This window comes from Apus apus, chromosome 3 (assembly GCF_020740795.1).
Source record: "Apus apus isolate bApuApu2 chromosome 3, bApuApu2.pri.cur, whole genome shotgun sequence".
Classification (NCBI taxonomy): Eukaryota; Metazoa; Chordata; class Aves; order Apodiformes; family Apodidae; genus Apus; species Apus apus.
This window is the reverse complement of record NC_067284.1, coordinates 96,508,278-96,530,364: the sequence shown is the minus strand read 5'-3', so window position 1 is coordinate 96,530,364 and position 22,087 is coordinate 96,508,278. Positions and strand designations below refer to the sequence as shown.

General features: G+C 39.2%; 1 protein-coding gene across 5 annotated transcripts in view; it reads right to left on the bottom strand.

The window, feature by feature from the left end:
- The window catches only part of PLEKHG1 (pleckstrin homology and RhoGEF domain containing G1), a 133,019-nt gene that overhangs the window by 50,707 nt on the left and 60,225 nt on the right, over positions 1 to 22,087 (bottom strand). Inside the window, exon 1 of one of the 5 annotated variants that reach the window (XM_051615029.1) lies at positions 4,091 to 4,121. The exons of 3 other annotated variants lie outside the window; for them this stretch is intronic. The gene's annotated coding sequence lies outside the window, so the exon portion shown is untranslated. Of the gene's footprint in view, positions 1 to 4,005; positions 4,070 to 4,090; positions 4,122 to 22,087 lie in introns of those variants that run through there. One more of the 5 variants, XM_051615028.1, reaches the window with a different exon arrangement.

Here is a 22,087-nt window from a genome sequence, read left to right as displayed (position 1 = left end):
TAAACTGCAAATGAAACCCGCCCAACCTTTAAGGTGGCCCTTCTCAAACGGAAGCAGCCTTGCTGTGCAATTACAAACAGAAACCTCCTGCACACCCACCACTCCTGCTGCAGCTGGTCTGGGACAGGGGGTGGGGGGCATGGGGGAAGAAGTTCATCCCAAGCAGAAAGCCACTCTCTCATTTTTCAAAATAAAGTATTACTATTTATTTAGGAATATGTATTAAAAAACCCAACCAAAAACAATCCAAAGCAAACAAACAAACAAAAAGCCCAGAGAAGAATGTTTGACTTGGTCTATCTTGAATACACATTTTATGTGTACATGAGCAATTAATGCTGCCATTTCAGTGATGATGGCATTAGCTTTCTGTAAAGGATAAGTATTGCCTTCAAAGTAACACATGGAATTAACACAGAGTAATTTGCTCATTACATGGGTCAGAAATTGGCCATTAGATTAAAAACCTAATTTGGTATGTCTGTAGCCCCAGTTTTATTTTGAAATCTGAAAATCCATTGCCTTTATTTGTGCCAGGTTCTTCTGACTTTGTAGCATAGAAGTGTGTTTTCTTACCGTTCTTGAATACACCGCATTGACTACAAACACCAAAATAAAACATAAAGCAATAAATCAGGAAAATATTTTTGAAAGAAGAATGCAGTGAAGCTCTCATGTTTTAAATGGGTATGGACAAAGATGTTTGCCTTCCTATTGCTTGTGATAAGAAAGTATGCATTTCTGATAAGGAAGAATGTATTTTTATCAGCTTTGGATCATTTTTCATGTTCAGTTAGGAAGCACAATGTTGCTGTGCAGATGTAAACTCCCTTGAAAAATGCACAGGATAAACAAGATAACAGGGATACCCTTCCGAAAACTTAATCCAAGGTATTACACTAAAACTACATTACATAGAAACACCTGATTAGCCACTTTTAGGGGGGGAACTAAAGGGTTCCTGTGACATTCCACTGCCCCGTGCTCCTTTCTTCCTATTTCACTGATATGTGTCTGCCTCTCAGATAACTTGAAGGCATTAATATGTAATATTTGCTTCACAAACACTGTCAGGCTCATTAATATAAAAAACAAACAAAAACCAATTCAGATCAACAAAACTGGGGTCAGAGTGAATGTTAAAAGTAGTTTTTCAGAAGACATACTTGTAGCCAGAAGCACTAGATCTTAACATGTCCTAAAATACTGAAATAAATAAAACCTCTTATTTTCTCATTTAATTACAACGTCACTGCTTATTAAAAAACAACAAGGATTAGTCGTAGAAGTTAAAATGGGCTTGCTCTTTAACACTTGTAATCCCCATGACCTTGGTGAACCCCAGGCACCTGTTAGGCATGGCTAATTGTTTGCGTGCAACATGGTTGACTCAAGTTTCTCCATTTTTAATATAAATTAGTATTCCTGTATGTTTCTACGTCAAGTAGCAAATAGCTTGCTTGGTGTAATTTAAAATCTTAGTCTGTTTTGTCCATAAAGCCTCATCCTGACCCCTTTTTACTTCATTCTCTCTCCTCTCCCAGCTACATGTAACTTGGTCATCTGGCTTCTCTGTGGAGTGTTTTTGCTACGATTTTGCCCATTAGGTAAAATGGGCAGCGAAATGTGTTTCTCAGGGTCCATGCAGATGGCACCAAAGCCCTGTGCTCCTGCAGATCCACAGCTGGTGAACCCAGAAGAAAGGCAGGACCCACGGGACTGGGGACTTCAGCATGGTACAAAACCAGGAAGCAGCTGCCTTTCCTCAGCTGGCAAGTCCTGTCCCAAACACTTTGCGCCCTGCCCGTGGAAGTCAGAGCCTGGGGACAAGCCTGGCTCTGCCCAGCCCGCAATTTCTGCCTCAGCTACAGGTAGCTGTTACAAGCCCATAGCCCTTCCCAATAGCACAGGATCTTGAAATCTTCCAAGGCTCCACAAATTTATCTTCAGAAACCCCTCTGAGACTAGGCAGCATTACTGCCACTGCTGACATCAGGAACAGGATTTTTAGATTATTTCTGCAGTTACCAGTCCATTAGAACATGCAGCAGCTGAACCCAGCTCATTGCCACAGCACAGTGCCCATCCCTTTTTCCTCTCGGCCAGGTCAGCATTTGGCTTTTCAGAGCCCTGCTACAGTTTTACTTTGCAGTAAAACTGCAAAGTAACTTCGCTCTTGCACCAGCTGCCTAAGGTCTGTCCTAACTGCTGGTGAAAAACTCAAAGGGGAATTAATGAGAGGGAGGAGAGAGGGGAACGGGCCTCCTCCAAGATTGCTCTCGATTTATCTTAACTGATCTGATGTCTTTGCAAATCCTGTAACCTCTGACAAATTTCTGTCGTGGATACAAGCTTACAAATAAAAAGCAAGTTCATTTTTCCCACAGCCTGCGGGACTGATTTACAAGCCCCATCCCTCTCAGCCAGCAATGTGAGCAGCAGCACAGAGGTACGTGCACACACTAAAACTCAGGCTCCAAATAGTGTGTGTGTGACTGTAGGTACTCCCTGGCCCTCAAAGAATCACACCCTCTGAGCAAGTCTTGTACACGCTGACCCATGGCTGGCCTGGTTCACTGCTTTTTTTGTCAGGCAATTCTTTTGTTTACTGAACTTTTTCAATGATGAACCAAAATAATATTGAGAACTTTGGAGACTTGTGAATAACAGTATTTAACTCAGTGTGGGGAGGAAAAAAAAAAAGAAAAAGAAAAAAAAAATTATTTGCATACTTTAATTAAGGAATAACAGTAATCACTTGCACTGAAAGGAGGATAATGAACCACACACACTCTGGCATGGCATAACCCCAGAGACCCCCCCAGAAAGAACAACGTGTCTCTAGTCTGCAGTGGTGCAAGGGCATTTCACCCCAAGAGGCAATTGCAGTATTAGTTACAACACTGCAGGCACACACAAAGCAACTGTTTTGGTGTATCTCATGTTTTCAGGGTGCAGTCATAAGCAAGTTCTCACCGAAAATGCATACACTTATCACTTTTCTTTAATAAATACCTCCTTCCTGTAACTATATTCACAGTAATGATAAATGGTTTTCCATTATCTCTGCAGCTTTGGCTACTCTAGACTATTAGCACACAATGAGTGATAAAGTCCTTTAAGTCAATTTCATATTTAAATAAAGAGATCCCCAATCCCTATCTAAATATAGATGTTTAATCCTCCAAGTTGTTTACTGCAAATGACATCTTAAGACATACTGCATGAGTAAAAACTCACAAGTCAATTTATATTCACAATTAGTATTGTTGTCTTTCTCCTGGCATGAAAAAGAGCACCTCACATGTTATCTACAAAATCAACATTGCCAGAAATTACAGGCTTCACATCCTCTGGAAGTTCAGCTACATGAAAGTGATGAAACTACAATAAACCTTTCCTGTATTTTCCTTGAAATAATTTCATATTTCAAGTAAAGTATTTATACTGTGGATACAATTAAGCAAGACTGTTTAGAACAACTTCTACACTCAGTATCAAATTCAAGTGCAGCACTGGAATTGAGAAACATGAATCTTATACAGCTGCCTGACTGAGAAAGATTAAAATACATTCACTACAAGAATCCCAACATGATCTTAAATACACTCTCCACATCCTCTTCTCTGAATATTGTCCAAGTGCAGGTCAGCAGATCTGTAATAACTAAATTTTGCATACGAACACCAATCATTTCTTAAACTAACCTCCTCTGTGAACAAAAACTCATTAGAGAGCTGCAACATTTTCAGGATTAGATCTCTCGCCTGAGCTGACACAAACGATATTCTTGCCAACTCCTGAAACTGAACTTTGAACAACAGAAATCCCATTTATTAGAAATCTTATGAGGGAAAAAAGTCACTAACTAACGTCCCTCTGTCTGTCAAATTACTGTCCCCCTCCCCACACAATATTTAAGGCAGAATAGCTGCTGTCACAACCAAGCACACTAATGTCCGAGAACATTACTGCAAGGGAAAATCCTCTGCGACAGTATCTCACCACTGAAGAATGTCTGGCTCCTCACACCCAGGACGAACAAGTCCTCTCTAATTTTTCAGTCCTCTCCAAACAACCCACGACCTACCTGTGCAGCAGAGGAGAGGCGCAGGCTCTGCCTTCAGCTGTTCCCGAATTACCTCATTGGGCACTCAGGTAAAATGAGAAGCTCTTACTAGTCTGTACAGCTCCTTCGCCAGAAATATTGCATGAGTCAGCTTTTATCTAGCAAAACCCTAAACACAAAGGCTTTACAGAAACCTGATTCACAACTTTCTCACTGCCTTTTCCCCTGTGCACCGACAGACTTCGGCATCATTAAGAGCCTTAAATGAAAGATGACATCATGCAATTCAGGGACAGGACAATGGGCATCACCGTGGGTAACTTTAAAATGCACACTTCACTGAACAACACCCACTAACTTCCATTTTTCCAGGCACAACGCTATGAAAACATCAAATAGATCACTCACTTCCACAGCATTTATTACACTTTGCTCCTTGATTTGCAGATAATATTGATAAGCATGTAAAGCAAATAAATTACTTGCTAGTATTGTGACTTTTTGGTGTCTATATTAGAAATTCTCATGAACCTGCAATGTAATAGGATGATCCTTGGCAACAGGATCATTCTGGATCCTATTCTGCCCTAATGTAAACAGGAATAGGCTTTTGCAGGGTGCTTGCAAAGTTGCACTGTGTTGCTTTTTTAAAGAGAGAAAGGCTTCTGAAAGAAAACGTGCTCTATGTAAATCACAATGAAGCAAAGTAAAAAAAAAAAAAAAAAAAAAAAAAAAAAAAGGAGAGAGTATTGTGGAGAAGGGGATAATGAGAAGAGAACCAGGAGGAAAGATGAAGAAACAGAGAAAACGAGAAAAATGGATATAAACTGGTGCTCACCAGTGGGAAAGCTGGTGGCTCTCTTGGCCTGCAGAGGGGGTGATGTCTTGGAGCTGAGAGGCAAAAGAACTCAAAAGATTTCCCAGCTGCTGGCATCAATTTCCAGGTATGCTCTCACAGCTGCGTGCTCAAACCTAGCCCAAAAAGAGATAGTCTATCTTTAAAATCATACTTGAAACTCCCCCTCTCCTTGTACATAACATGGCCTCGGCTTCATTCTGAGTTCCTAAAGAGCATAGTCTTTGAACAACACCTTTGAGCAGGAAGCTGAGGAAGAAAAAGGAAGTGCAGACAGCCTTGAGACCATTCACAAAGCTGTGAAACACTTTGATCTGAATGTCAAGGCTGTCAGGGTGAAAGTCCCTTTTACCCAAGCTGAAAGATCAGGTGTTTACAACCTGTTGCCACACTGCTCTGTCTGAGATCATTGAGACATGGCCTCGCTCACATACATTCTCCTGTATTTATTTTTTTTTAATACTTACTTATTTATATGAAAAGATATACAAACACATGTACACTTTTTGCAAGATCTGAACAATACTTCAGACAGAGCCACCACACGTCTCCAAGTCCTGGACAGACTCACAGGCACATGATGGCCAACATTGGTCCCAACATCCACACTACATACACAGTGCAGAATCCAACTACTCAATAAAATAACCTTGAAGTGGCAAATTTACTATAATTTTGGTATGTTCCACATTCACACATATTTCTGTCAGGAGCTAATGATTCCCTCCTCTGGACCTCTGCTTCCTCACACCTTGTGACCATCTTGCCATGGGGCTCTTATTGCCTCTGAGGGAGGTTTTAACTAACTCCGGGGCAGACCTGTAGAGGTACAAGCAACAACAGGGCCACAAAAATGATCAGAAGGAAGGAATACCTTTCCTAAGAAGACAGGGTAAGAGATCTGGGGGTGTTCAGCCTGGAGAAGAGAAGACCTTATTGTGGCCTTTCAATACCTTAAGAGGGCCTATAAGAAAGATGGGAACAAACTTTTTAGCAGGGCCTGTAGTGACAGGACAAGGAGTAATGGTTTTAAACTTAAAGAGGGTAGATCTAGATCAGCTACTAGGACGAAATTCTTTACTGTGAGGGTGGTGAAACACTGGAACAGGTTGCCCTGAGAAGCTGTGGATACTCCATACCTGGAAATGTTCGGAGTCAGGTTGGATGGGGCTTTGAGCAACTTGATCTAGTTGAAGATGCCCCTGTTCACTGAGGAGGGTTGGCTTACATGACCTTAAAGACTCATTTCAAACTGAATCGTTATATGATTCTATCACTGCTTGATCAGTTCAGTGAAGTCCTATGACATACAAACAATACCAGCAGCTTTGTCATTAGCAATGACAAACCTCCTGAATTCTGAAGGCTTGAATCAAGCCTGGTGTTTGACACAGAGACAGCCAGCAACATAGAACTTGCCACATCTGCTTTGGTGGGCTAGGTATAAGTAGCAGGTGCAGCGATGATGCAGCATGAGCTTCAGCCACTGGTCTGAACTGGCACAGGGAACTCTCCTGAGCATTGCTGTGGGTGGCAGGGAGAGGGGAACAGAGCTGAGGTCCTTACTCTGCTCTGCCTTGCTCTTTCATCTCTGCACATTCACATTTGACCTTAGCTCTTACATGCCTACGTAAAAGTCAGCAGAATTTTACCCCATACATGAGAATTTCCCCAAGAACCCCTCACATCACATTCACTTTAAACATGCATAGTAGTGACAGCTGTCAGTGCAGGAGTCTAGAAACTCAAAAGCCTTTTGTTTTACTGCCTAATGTGTATTGCCAATGAAACAATACACCGATGTGCCAGAAAAATAATTGGTTTGCCCCGCTTCTTGTTTTCTAGCATTTCACAGCCCCTGAGTTTGTCTTTTGTTTACCTGCATCATCTTTCAGAAACTGCATCTCTTTCTCTGCCCCATCTCCTGCTCCCTTCTATCATATATGCACAGTGCCATAAGGCCACATTATCAATGCATCAGGAGTTGAAAAGCTTCATAAACTTGAACAGTAAGTGGAGTTTATAGTGGTTAGGAATGATGTTATTCTATAATTCCTAATTGGCTAAGGATTTACTGAAGAAGTTATCCTCAGCAAAATTTAAAAAAACCCGTAGCTCAACCACAGGGTACATTCAGGCTTGAGGACACACTGACATCTTCACTGAAAGTGCAATGTAATGTATTAATAACTCTCTGCAATGCAGTAGCTATTTAATCTGTATACAGTACTGCAGAGACACCTAACAAAAGGAACAAGCCATCACATGCTGCTGATGTACTGCAACACAAATAGAGCATATGGATCCACTGCTCCATTTATAGGCCTTTTGAAAGGATTATTTTCCATCTCCTTGTGAATTTTGAAGGCTTGCTTCTCTCCTCTTTAAAAAAAAAAATATGTCCCAGTTCTGTTCTATTCTATTCCACACCACAGCAAATGAAAATTCAATGAAGACAAGCAGATATAAATGCATATGGAGGAACCATATCGTAGACGATAATGCAATCAAAGCTTTCACATCTTTCCTTCTCTGTCCACAATGGCATTTCATGAAGAAGAGTAAACAGTAAGTGTTCAACATGATGCTGCTTGAATCTTTTAGTACTTTTACATTCAAATTGCAGTGCCGTGACCTGAAAGAAAATCTACACGGACACTTCTTTCTGCTCAGCACCATATAGGATCATCCTTGCTGCTGGCACATTACTAGTGTCTTTCCATCCTACACTATGTCACTGTAACAGCCCTTGTATCTGGTCTGTTTTTCTACTTCTTCCTGGACTAGTCTACTCCTCTGAGCAAACGTTCTGTCACACTAATGCAGTACTGCTCAGGCAAGTTTTCAACTTCATCTAAACCAGCTAAAGTTGCTGCTCCATTTCATAACCTTTCAAAGCCCATTGCAGCACAAGCACACTGGAGTTCTTGGCTAGGCATCCCTAAGATAGCACAAGATGCTTGTCGCTTTACCAACAACACCAGGATGTTTTCAACATTTGAAAATGTTAACTGTCTTATAGCTTGCAACATAATGCAGACAAAATAAAATTCAGAGGGGGATGCACCGCTTCAGTAGAAAGAAACACAGCATCTAGGAATCATTCTTACTAGTTACAGTGAAAAATTTAATTGTGTAACCACAAAGAAGGCATCTTTGAACAACTCATCTCTTCCAATTTATCAAGGACTCCTAAACACAGTATCTAGCACAAACAGTGCAAGAGTTCTTTTAAACTCATTTTAACAGTCTGTTGTTCACTTCTGCCACTGAATTCTCCACTGACTTCAAAATTTTTCCAGTAAAAATCCTGTCTGAAAAAATACCCCTTGCATTTCGTAAAATCCAGTTCTCTGGAACACCTTATTTTCTTAGATGCCAAATATAAGTGATTTTAGAAACCTTAAATAATTGATGTTTTTCTTTAAATTCAGCTAAATTATTTATCCAATTTGCTTTTGAACTGCAGGCACTTACTGGAACCTCCTCTGCACTTCAGGAAGTTTAGCAACTAGAATTTTAAAAAAAACCTGAAATAACACCACCAGACTCATTCTGACAGATGTTTGCATTTACAATAAAATATAAAGTTTCTTCTGGAATAAAAAATAAAAGCTGCATAAAGCAGTATTTGTGTTTACATCTTGGGGAGAAGAATCCTTAAAGCCTACCCAGGTTGGAACTAAGACATACCGATAGTCTAGCTCTACCACAGATTGGCTCTAGCATTTCAAGTCATCAGTCATTTTCTTATGCCCACCCTGCTAAAAGGGAACAGTAGGTCTATATTTTTAAGCTGGTAGTATAACAGTAAGCTAATAGCTCTTTCAAAACCCCAGTTCAATGGGAACGAATTCAATGACAGTTGAAGGACTCAGGACTTAATAATTGACTATGACAGATTTTTGCAATACACAAAAGTTAGTATTTTGAAATCTCATAGAATTTAAAATTATATAAATAAAAAGCAATTAAGCAAGTGTACAAGTTCAAAGGAGTATAACATACTCTTCTCACTATGTTGCTTCTATAGCTAAGCATGGTATTTTACATAAATAAGGTTAAGAAGACTAAGACTGCTAAATAGTGACAAAATAACTGGTCACAGCAGAAAATCAAGGTGTCTCATATCTGCCACATACAAAAGATCTGTAAAAATGCAGTCACAGCAAAACTTCATGTTTTATTTTCTACCAATGATCCTATCACATCTCAACTGCTGTTTACCTTGATTTGGTCCATCCCTACCCCTACCCTTCCCTTCCTTGTCATTAAGCTTTAAGGTATCTCTGTGAAAGCCACTCCAATAGATTCATGTTTGGGATGAAGTGGCTCTGCAGTTCTTTCAGAGCTGCTTTAAGGTCATCCTGCAGTACAGGCAATACTCCCTACTACTTTTTAGTTGTTATTGCAGGAAGACAAACCATTGAGAATAACAAAATTTCAGTCTCAAACAAGCAATACTTCCCTTAGAGCTTTCTTATGCAAGAAGCAAAGCAGGAATTGAAATGATCTGAGATCACTGGAGTCAGTGTACAGAGCATTGTATTCTCTGCACCCATCTGCAAATGGTGTTAATGCCTGCAACACTTATCGACCTATCAGTATTCAAGACTGAAGAGTGACACTTCAGGAGCTAAAGGGCGAGAAGCAGATTAAAGACTTGGACTTGCTTACAGTGAACATTTGGTGCATAATTCACAGTGAGTCATAAGCCTCTCTCTGTACTTCCTTCTTAATAACATGCTTAAGTTGAACCAGAAAGACAATAATTTTATTAAGGCTACAAACATTGTGAAGTGCCTATGCCTTCTTTACCAGTAACTACAGAAAAATAATTCTATGAACTTAAAAGTATTGAAATTCTCTAAAATTCCAATTCAAAACTATTTTAATTGAATTTAATCACACATAACATCCTACAAAGAAACTCACTGAAAAGGGATCTCTAGCTTTCTGACCACTGAATTTATTATGAATTTTTTTTGTCAATCCAGAGGAAAAATCCTTGACAAATACAAACAAGAGAGAGGCATGAAATCTCATTCATAAAAATGTACTGCTACATTGTACAGCAAGGTAAGAGAAATTTAAAGCATTCATGAAAAGAGATCAGGTAACAACTGTCTGCTACCACCCTTCCGCTTTCCTGACTTTTACGGCTAGTACCATATTACTTCTCTTTTGCAGCAAACACTTCTACACTGGCCAGTTTTCAGACTGCCTGTTAACTACAATAAACATCTAAATCCATCCATGTTGCCCAAACAGCCTTCAGTATTCAGTAAACAACTTAGACGAGCTTTCTCAGTGTTTCAGTCAGAGAGAAAACAGAAACTTAGAATCCCATTTAAATCCTCTCAGTACAGCAAAAGGAGTTATTTTTCTCAGATTTCTCCTTCATGCTATATCTTTCCTCCAGATAGGGACATTCAATCCCACTATTTTTCTTGTTGTTTGGGTTTTATGCTTGCTTGTTTTCTTTGAGAAAGGAGTAGCAAATCCCTCCTTATTTAAATATTACAGCTGGGATCCAAATCAGAATCTGAAATCCAAAACACACAGCTTGGACTTGGAGAAACTTGGCCACAAAGGCATATAATGGGATCTAAAATGTGTGAGGGTGGGGGGAGAGGAGGATGTATTAACTCCAAGGTGGAACTTCAAGGTCTTCCCAAAAAAGGCGTGCTAGAAAACAATTCCTTTTGTTGTTCCTGTTTTTATAGACTCAACTCCATATCTATACGCATGGGAACTTACAAGGTAATTCAGCACATAGTGTAGCATTCAAGAGCCATTCTCATGGCTTATCCTTTATTTTTTAAAAGCCTCACACAGTAAAACATTTATTTTATTCCAAAACCTGCAATCAGATTAAGAGCATTAAGCTGCAAATCCTCACTGAACTTTTTTCAGTTCTGCCCATACTTTTCTTTAAATTCAAATGTGGCCTTCTAACTTCCCCCAGGGAAAGCTTTCCCTTAACATTCAAGCATGAAACTCATGGAACAAAGAGGCAAAGGGAAAAAACCCTTCCCCCCTCTCTTGTCCTCTGTCACAGGTAGACTGCTGAGCTGCAAGATCTCTACAAGGAACTCACCACCTACAAGCATGAAGCTGGGACAGCAGAAGAGCAGGGAGGGATGGATTCAGCCATCCCTATTACAAGGAGGCTATAAGCTGAAAATCAGTTTCCCTCGGTCTGCTCTGACATCCCAAGAGCTCCAAGACTTTTCACAGCTGAACAATGCTGAGCATTCACTATTGAGCTCTGAGGCGCAGAGACGCACCGAGAGGCCACGACACTGGTATTATTCCACTACGTTCAGCCTGTTACCGCAGCTATTAGTTGGCGTGCTCACTTTTCAACCCCCCGTATCTTTGGAAACCCTGACTACCATTATTTTGTTACAAAGAGGCACAGGTTAAAAGAAGTTTAGCTGGGCATTTTCCTGCTTCTCTCCCTTTGGCATCACCTACAATGTATTACTCATGTAGGCAGAATTTCAGTAAGAAGCATCTCACTTTTACAGTTATTTAGAACACCTGTAGCTATTGAAATGTCTTATTAACAAAGATTCTGGCAAAAGATTTGTGCCATTTGTGTAACTTAAACCAGTAATAGAACACAAACATGATGAGCCGTAAGTACTTAGTAAGACAACTGAACTGAATTAGGGCTTGGAAATAATTCCATTAACTTCATTCAGCAAAACAGAAGGATGGTGGTTCTCCTCCATGTAATCAATTTTTATATACAGTCACAGATTAAATCAGTTATATTTACTTTTGCATCATAAAGCATTTATTTCTCAATAAAGTAAGCCATAAGAATGGGTACCTTCTTCCCCAGGAACAATAAAACAGGTCCCTTCTGCAATCGATCAGCATCACTTAATAATGCACCAAAGGATATTAAGAGTTCTACTCAAATGATTTTTCAGTGCATACATGTTCTTCATAATCTACAACTAAAGGATTTGAAACATTTTAAACCTTTAAAGTATGCACAGACGCTACCAATTATAAATTCATTAGAAAATATTTTGAAGGTTAGAAAAACAATCTGGGAGAAACATTCCCCTCCCAATGAAATTGGAGCAAAGTTCTTTGAAAACAATTACACAGACATCTGGCACTGAAGGCCTGAACACTATATAGCAAGAGTCAAACTGACTGTGGTCATATTGCTGCCTTTTGCATGGCAAAAGATAAGAGATCCTCAATGGCAAAATTACCAGAGACAGTGGAATCACAACTGTAAGGATAAAAGCGTGTCTCAACAAGCACAGTACAGACACACTGGAATTATCAAGAAGGGGCTTCAACATCAGTATTCTCCTTTACCCTTTAGGATACAACAATATAAAGCCATTTTTAGGACTTGATGAACTTGTGTTTCTAGAAGTAAGACATCTAGTTTGCCAGAAGACTGCACAAACTCTAATCCAGTTTAATTACTACATTTAAGGTATGTTGATTTTGTTGTATGCACGTTTAATTTTTTTAATTTATTCATGCCTAAGGGAAGAAGGATTTCCTGTTTTAGAAGAGTATTCCAGAGTCTTGATCCTGATAATTTGTTTTTAATACTTTTGCATCTGTCAATAACTCTGTCTTGGAAGAATACTGCATGGGAAGGAATGTGGGAGGATGAAAAGACAGGAAAATTACAATGGAAGTCCTACCCACTGAATACATTTAACTAGCTAGCACTGCCAATGTATATAGGATTTTGAGTTGTAGTCTTCCACTTTCTTGATTTTCTTAGAGGTCACATGCTAACATTGACATACAAAGATGGGAGCAAAAAAAATCACAGGGATTTTCCAGATCTCTAACTGGAGGGATGATGGCAGGGGGAGGGGGTGGGGGATGGAAGTGCAGGGGTGTTATCAGGTTCTACATATCCTGAAAAGGATAGCTCAGACTCCAAATCCCACTACATCAGCACTCTGCCTCTCACATCCAGAGGTGGCAAGAAGTATATTTAAGATAAAGACCTGATATTCACCATTAGCAAAGAGGAAAACAATTATCGAGTATGCACTGAGTGTGTTACACTGGAGTTCACCATTTTCCCCCTGTATTGACATTCCTTTCTCTTATGTTTGCTCTTCTCTTTTCAAACTAACATAGTTGGTTTAGGAACATATCACTGATACCGGTGGTTCTGCTTTGAGCCTGTAATATTACTCTGCACATAGTGATGTAGCTAGGAATCCCTCCTCAGCACTCCCACTTGCACTCTCCATTTATCCCCTTTGTTACAGAAATGAATGAGTATGGGAAGTGACAACTTAGATGTTTAAATAAAGGTAATTCACCAGGCAGGTCCAAATTCACATCTGAAGTAGATTCATTTTAAGAAAAAAAATCTTCAGACTTGCCAGTGTGGAGCAGAAGGGATATGAATGTGGCACGTTGAGGTTTTCAGATTTCCAAAGTGCTTACCCATTTTTCCCATATGAGTTTTAAGGAAACACTTATTGTATTTAAATTGGAAAACCTAGAATAGTAATTCAAATAATATTTAAAAAACCCACAACATACTCCTCATTACTAACTAGTTATCAGTAGCCTGTTATTTACCCACTTAAAAGACAAACTGTTCTTTGTCATTGGGATACACCACTTTAATCATGCCTTAGGCCACCTAAACTGTCAAAATGATACCCCATTACTATTTACAGCTAAAGCTTTAAAATTAAATAAACAGTTTCAGAAAAAGGAGTTAAATTCAAACCTGCCATAAAAGTTAAATGGCTTTGGCACATTTTCTTTACACATGTAAACTCTGAACCCATAGTGTGAGTGATTTATCCTTTCCCATCAACAGATAAGTTGATGCAAGAGGAGAGTAAAGCCTTACACTACAGCTGATAATCTGGTGTTCACCTCGTGAGTTTGGTTAGATGAAAAACAACCCACAGGGAAGAATAAACAATATCAGTTGTACTTCTCCAGATTATGTGATGCCACAGTTTACATGTGCTCTTGACTGGAAAGCTGATGTTGATTGATGGCAGCCATGTAGCTTATCAGAAATTCCCACTTGAATAATATATAATTATAATTTTAAGAAATGGGGATATAGAATCACAGTGAAGGCAGAGACTATAAATAATGAAATTCTAGCACTGCAGTCAGTCTGCTAGTTTTGACTTTCCTCTCATGCAGAGTTCTATGTCACAGCAAGGTAATTAGGCCCCAATTTTCAGAACAGCCCTTTGCTGCAGGTTTCCAGATTTGATGTCCCCTGTGAATGCTAAACACTCAGGGCTCCAGGCAAGGGGAAGCTGAAGGAGCACTGTGACTTTAGAAAACAGGCCCTGGAGCTAGATACTTAGCCTGTGAAAACAATCATAACTCACTGACTTTAACAGCCAGCAAAAAAATGTAAATGGCTGCTAGGTGTAAGCCTTGCTAGGCAGAAGCCTAAAGAGGCCATGGATCCACTTCACTGTTGCAGAAGAAAGGTCCTCTACATGAGATTACCCTCTTTCCTTACACTGTTGGTACAAGTCTGTCTACTTGACATGCCAAATACATTTAGATAGACAATCACTCTCACCCTTCTGACTCAAGCCATCACCCCATCACCGCAGCCCAGGGGTGACACTGCAGCTTCTGCCAGCACACCTGAGATGGGGCACAGCTGCCCAGTCCCACTGGCAACAGAGGCTGCAGGGCCAGGAAGAGGATTATGCCCACTTGGATACTTTTGCTTCAGTACATAGCTTATACACTAAACTTACGGATAGATAAGGGTCTATCTCATGTTTATATGACATGTAATCACTGTGGTGACCTCTGGCATTGCAACATGCTCAGAAACATTTTTTATAACATAAGGAGAAAGAAAAAAAATCTTTCAACTTCACACATATATTTATGCAGCTATTAACACCACAATCTGTTGCCAGACGATTTAACTAACTTTGAGTGAAAGGGAGGAAGGCTTGACCTGCTGTCACACCACACTATTACAAACCTCCACTTTTACTGGCAAAATACTGAAAAGGTTAAGTAGTTTTGCTATAATGTTATGCTTCCCAAGTGTGATAAAAGTAGAATTGGAGTTAAGTTGCTGAAGCCTAAAGGTTTGATGGATGTAATACCGAGTCAGAAGACATACAAAACTGCTTCTTTATTCAGCACCTACATGCACCAGCGACTTGGGACCCTCCTGAGCTTGAGGTCAGAGACAGTAGGTCATCAGAAAACACTTAGTGTGCAGATTCTGTAAACTGAATCCTCTCTGAATGCTTTGAACTCCTGCATTTCCCTGCTTATTACAATGGTAAAGGCATCTTCGGATCTTCACACAGAGATCTGTGGTCATGACTTTTCAGACCTGCCCCATTTGCTGTTACAAAGGGAAGAAAAGCATAGTCTCAGTTTTGCTGAGCCTGCTTTTATAGTGACAAACCAGTAATTTAACAATTTGCAAGTCAATTTTACAGTCATATGTCTAGAATATGTGAATAAAACTTTTTTTTAAAACCCACCTTTTAATACACCACATGAAAATTCAACAAGCAATCACATGAAGGAAGAGGAAGATCTCTTATGGGGGTTTTGTGTGAGTGTTTGTGTGTAAAAAATGTAAGCATACTCCCTCCTCATTGCATTAGGCTCAGTTTACACTCTGATCATAACAAAAGATGTTTCCTTCTGCAGTTGTTGCTCTACACTTCAATCCTCTACCAAAAACAGCCGGGCTTGTAAAAACAGACATGTCATAAGGTTAAGAAATGAACAAATAGATTTCCTCCAGCTGTACAAAAAGTAGCTGACAAACTCAACCCTCCAGATCACAGCAGAGACACATTATGAAACCAAATGTCTGGTATTGATTTCAAAAGGAAATAAAAGAGTGGGATTAAATTTATCTAGCAAAAAAGGAACCAACTGCATGAAGGAATACTCAATTAGTTTATACATTATGAATACAAAGCAAAAGGCAGTATAATAAATACCCAGTTTAAGTAAGCACTTTTGTAATAGCAAGTAGACTATATTAGAAATAGTCATGTACCAGAATAAAGGTTATTCAGAGACTACAAGCATTTTATAAACCTGACATACTCATTTACTACAGAGGTTGTATCAAATTTGAAATGCTCTCAAATATTTGATACTTTGTTTTCAACAGTCAGCTTTTACAAAGGATGCAAAATTATCTGTAATTTTTCCTCTGCTTACACCCTTTTAACCAAAACAAGACTTACAAGAAAAGTTACCTTCTTTGGTAGGGTGGGGAAAGGGATTTCCTAAGACCTTTCTTTTCCCCTCTTTCCTCCCCACCCTCCCATAAATGAAATTAAAGGTCAGCAAGTATTCAGTGCAGTGGAAAGCCCCAGGTTATAAAAATAAATGAATTAGAAAATCTGTGCAAGATTATAGTAACTGGCCATGTACTCTCTAGACCATTCTCAAAACCCAGGACATGGTTGTGGAAATATACGAGGTATCCTGGCATTGCTAGCAAACAAGATTAAAGTATATTTATAAGCATTGTGAAAAAACACAGTATACACAGGCAAAACATATCTCCCTAAATATTTGCTCTTGTCATTCATGAGATTAATCCCTGAAGGAAACAATCATATAATGCATTTTCCATCTGCCGTTTTTTTTTTTTCCTCTACTCTAAACACACAGGAAAAATCCATCTTTTAAAAATATGAATTATTTAAAAAATATTCTTTATGTATTTTCTGTCTCCTTTTTACAGGCTGTAATAAAATAGCTATTTCATATGCTAGTCAAAATCCTTGCAAGATGATTGAATACTAATTTGAGGATATCACAGCCAGTGAGCAAAATTTATTTAGGTTCTTAATTTTCAGACAGGTTCAGTGTCAGGGCACTGCTTCAGAGTCACTTTCAATCCCTGTTAAGCCCACATGTGGGCTTGCTTCTCTCCTCTGGCTCTGCAGCCCGTACTCTCAAGTCCCATTAGTGCTCACTACAGCATTCCTGTGGAGTGCAGCTCTCTTTTCACCTGCATCAGACTTCTGCTCAGATTGGGCAGCTGCGCGACTTTTCATGCTGGAGGGAGTAGGAGGAATACACAGATCAGGGGCAGCAGGGAGAAGAGGGTTCTCCCCTCTGTTGCCACACTGAAGTATTTGGAAACCTCTGGGAGGACAAAGGCAACTGCTCTGGAGCTGCACAAACCATTAGGGATAGCTGTTCCCAAGACTGGATGTTTTTGTAGTACATGCCTGTTCCACTGCCTATCAAAGGACCTTTGGGGAGGTAGTGTGGGTTATTAAAAATGACCTGAAGACAGAAAGATGGATCATACCTTCCTTTTATCCTCGTTTAAATACAAGCGTAGCTTCAGGTGTGTAGTCTCATTGATTAACTAGAATCATAAAATCTAGCAACACACTGTGGATGTGCACAGTTGCACACTAAACACATTAACTTCTGGGTAGACATCACTTCCTACCAGCGGTTCCAAACAAAACCAAATTGCAGTACACCTGGGTAGCTTCAGAGGTATGCTTTGGGGGATTTGATTCTCCTGTTAGAGCTAGTTCCTTTGGGCAGTGCTGAATGCTTCCTTTTCCTTTCTTCCTACTTTATCCCAGAAGAACTACTGTAACTTCACTTAAACCCATCTTTTGGAGAGCACTGAGAGAGAGAGCATGAATGCCAGGACACACAAGAGACTTATTTTGAACCATGGAAAGGTAAAATACTGAACTTGGTTTACCCTGAAAGCCAGCAAGTTAAAGGGAAAATGTACAGATTTTAGTAAATTTAATCAATTTTTTTTTTTCTATAGTGAGGAATCTTTAGAAAGCGAATCTTCCAATCCCAAAATGAAAACAGACTGGTACTCGAGATCCTGATCTGCTTGCTCTTTTACTACACAAGACAACTACCTATATTTCCACATGCCCCTGTGCAACACACCTCCCCAGATCACTCACTAGAGCTAACACAGCATTAACAGTGACAGGAATAAGGTATCATATTGATGCAAAAATAAGATACTTTGCACTTCTCTGGTTTCTTTAACAATTAATTATAAAAGACTCCGCATCTTCTCCCCCTCCCATCTCAAAGAGAAATGGCAAATGAATTACTCAGGAAGAATATACTTGATGTTGTAACATAGGTTTTCATTCTTATATACCTACACCAACCCCCACAAAATGCAATTATGATGATAATCAACACAGCCCCACAGCATTTAATATTTGCCACTCCTGTAGTGAATTAAAGACATTTTGGTACATCACTGAGATGTCAGGACCCATGCATACCGAGATGAACAAGCTGCAAAGGCCAAAGGAACTGGTCATCCCAGCTATGCCAGACTAAATGTCCAATTCAGGAAAAACCCTCCTCAAATTTATTTATTTTTTTCATGAAATTACAGGCTAAAAGTATTTGTCATCTTCCTTGATTCTTCATTCTTGGAAACAAAAGTTACCTTTGAAATCAAAGAAAGTATCACAGAAAACTTCTTATTTTGAATTACCAAGTCACCATGTGCTTAATCTATGGCTATGCTTATGTTTTTAGGGTCTTACAGAAACTCCAGATATTGGTAAAAGCAGGCAAAAGTGAGAAAGTTGGAAGAGGTAAAAGAAATTAAAGGCTTAGCCCAAGAACTGGTATTACAGCAAATGCAGGTTCATTTTCACTGGAGACAAAACTCTTTTATTTCCTACTTAGCCCAAGAAATAACAGATAATTGGCTACTGCTGTTTTCAAACATTCTAGAAATGTTATTGTCCAGAAACATGCCTGCAGAGTAAGTCTGTGCCTGCCCTCTCTACCCCCTGCCCCATGATTACTTATGCACTTGTGAAGCTGTGTAACTGGTTGCTCTCTTGGACATGTTTAGCACAGGATTAACAATCAGCTCTCATTCTGATTTTAAAACTGCAGTTTTGATACCACAGCTGGACACCTGCCATCACTGCAGGCCTCAAAGAGGAATATGACTTTAAAAGGGAAAAAAAAAAAAAAAGCAACACAAAGCATCTTTCGGGAAAATTCTTCCCTGTTGGCTTCTCTGCAGCATCTTCAGCCTCCTCGGGGAGCGTGTTTATTCTGCTGCCAGTTTTGCATTCCAGCTCCAGAGAGCTGCAGGCAAGCCAAGCAGTATCTTTCAATTACTTAAGTTTGGGAATCCTCCAAAATTGCTTTACATAAGCTGTCTGGGAAACGCTGCTTGACAAATTTGCACCATGACTAAGGCTCAAACTCCCTGTACAGACTATATAAAGGACTGATGGAAAGACTTTAAGATAGTAAACCCCCGCCACAACAGACACTGCATCACTAACCCGCACTGAGATAAACTGGCAAGTGAAATTGGAAGAAAAACTGTATTATCTGCAATTAGAAGAGGAAATTAATTAGCTGGATATTAAAGAAACTATCAAATTTAAGAACAAAAACCCCCCCTCAAGCTTCTTAGATGCACATATTTACATATACATCACCTCTTCCATTATTCTCTCTTCTAGACACATGGTTAAGTTGCTGAAGTTACCAAGTGACACAAAAGCCACAGAAGCAACATACTTTGACATGTCTTTTGTAAAAGCAGAGTAAAATATACCAGCCTAACTTTTCTCCAAGATCTGTATGAATACTATTTTTTTATTTTATTTTTTTTCCCCCAGTTACAGAGATTCAATTGTTTTCTGTTGTTTGGGGGTTTTTGTTAAATTGTTTCTAAAACATTGTTTTTCCTAATCCAAAACTGAAAGTTTGCAAATATTTAGACAGAGCAGAAATAAGAGGAAAAACAAGAAAACATTAGTGCTGTGCAGATTTATGAGTCTTTCTCCTTTTTTCTAAGACTATTTTGAACAAAAGCAACACTTAAATATGAGCCTCAATCTGGAGCAAAGAGTTAACTCTGTAAAAAAAGCAAGATCTAAATTTACTGAGGAAATCCTGAGGGTAGATAATACTCCATGTTAGCAAAGCCAAACTCATGCTTATTGCAAAAGGTCACTTTCACACATAGATAATTGTTAGTCAATAAGTGAAGGCTAGAGAGCCATGCATAAATAAGGAATCAGCCAATGACAACTGCTTAACGCATGGCAATCATAAACACTGACCTTTCTATTGAACAGTATATAAAATTTCAAACAGTGCGAGAGTTTAAGTCCTAGAAGCATAGATTAGCTCTGTCACGGGCAGGACACACCAGAGGGTTCAATTACCACATATTCTAAAACACCTAGTATTGCTTACTCTCACTTGCTGTGTTGCACTAAGGTTCGTGTAACTGGTAGTAAAATGCGTACCCAAGTAAAGTGCTCATAAAGAGTCAAAAGATGACTTGAAATTACCCCAGCATTAAAAGATAAGTTCAAGCTCTATTAGAGGGCATTACACATATGCCGCCTAAGCACTAAGCTGAATTACAGCTACGATTTATTGCTCCATCAATGTTTGTCAAACAGCAGCTATGTCATTCCGTGCATGCCAAACATTAAATTCAAAAGAAAGCTCCTGGAAAACAGTGAACTAACTTCAGCAGTTATGAACATCACCAGCTACACACTCCCCTGATTTTATTAAAATATACCCCAGAAACCTAAGTAAAATACTTCTTGTGTGGGGGCCAGCACCCTTGTCGTTTAAACTTCTAGGAAACTACCTGTCCCTCCTTCCATACATTCTGACCAAAGTTTACAACCAGAGAGCTAGGAATGGCAAGGGACTAATTAATGCAGGTTTTTCATTAACTCTTTTCAAATTTCAGAGCTGTGTGAATTAAAGATAAAGTGAGTTTACTCCCTAGAAATCATCATAAAATATGAAGTGAGTCAGGGCCCCTAGAGAGATAATGGAAATCATGTCTTCAGATAGGCTTTAAAAACCTCAATTTTAAATTGAAAAACCTGACAAATCCTGAAGTTTAATTAGTTCTGGCAGGTCTGGACTGCTGGGAACATTTCCATAATTTCAATCATCAAAGTAATTATTGAAGATTTTACGGTTGGACAGCAGGAAAAGGAGATGGGATAGTAAAGGGGAAGAAGCAAAGGAGGCACCTTGTTCCTCAGTGCAGTATAGCAATTTTTAACTTCTCAGTTCTGCACCTAACTTTGACCGAAAAAGGAAAATAAACTTGACCCAGTGATAACACTCAAAGACTCTGTACAAACAAACAGAAAACTAATTTAATCACCTTCCAGTTCTCTCCCTCAGGCAGCACTAAGCAAATGAGTTACATCTTCCTGAACTAAAACTCAGAAGTAAATACAGGGTTTGTGTTCTCAGTTTCTTCCTGTGCGACCAGGAATATAGATTTGTTTCATTAATTACTATAATCTGAATCCAAGAATTTCAAAATTTTATATCATACTTGTTCAGAAATGAGTGATTTGACATATTTCATTCACCTTTCTAATGCACCTGAAGAATCTGAAGGAAGCAGGGTTTGAATTTCAGCTGCGCATATCAAAAAGGAGACAATCTCAGTCAGGTAATACCTGACCCAGTTCCAAGTTTCACCTATTTTAACAGCCTTGGATTTGGCCACCACATTCAAATAGTGATAATGGCCCCAATTCAGCAAACAGCAATGCACACTTTCATCTTTATCTCACATGCTTAACTTTGTTCTTGTGAGCAAAGAATGAAGGTCAGAGCAATCTCACTTTTCTTCTTAAGCAGTGTTCCTCACTTAAATATTGAACAATTCCTACATTAGTTTACTTAGAAGTTATAGGTCCATTAATTCACTAGCAACACTTCTATCTTTTAATTATTATTTTTTAATTAAAAGCTCTTCCATCACAGTTACACAGCTCACCTAGACTGTGACCATATCACAGCTCTACTGCGGGCTGTACCATCCTACAGAGAAAATTTATTTGTGTTTTGTTTTGTTTTTTAAGTATGCATTTTTACAGAATAGTGTTAGAGAGTAAAAACACAAAATGCATTGCCCAAAATAAACAGAAGGGCCAGAGACCAATATACTAAGGGCTGCACTTACAGATATACCAAGAAAAAAACAGATATGACAACCTCATGGAAAATCTGAGAGCAGGCAGGTACAACATACAAGCACACATGTAGTAGCACCAGGAGGGCTACCAGCTTGCTCAACATCACTCAGCTTAGAGGAGCAGCTGCCACTGGTCCACCAAGTCCCCCAC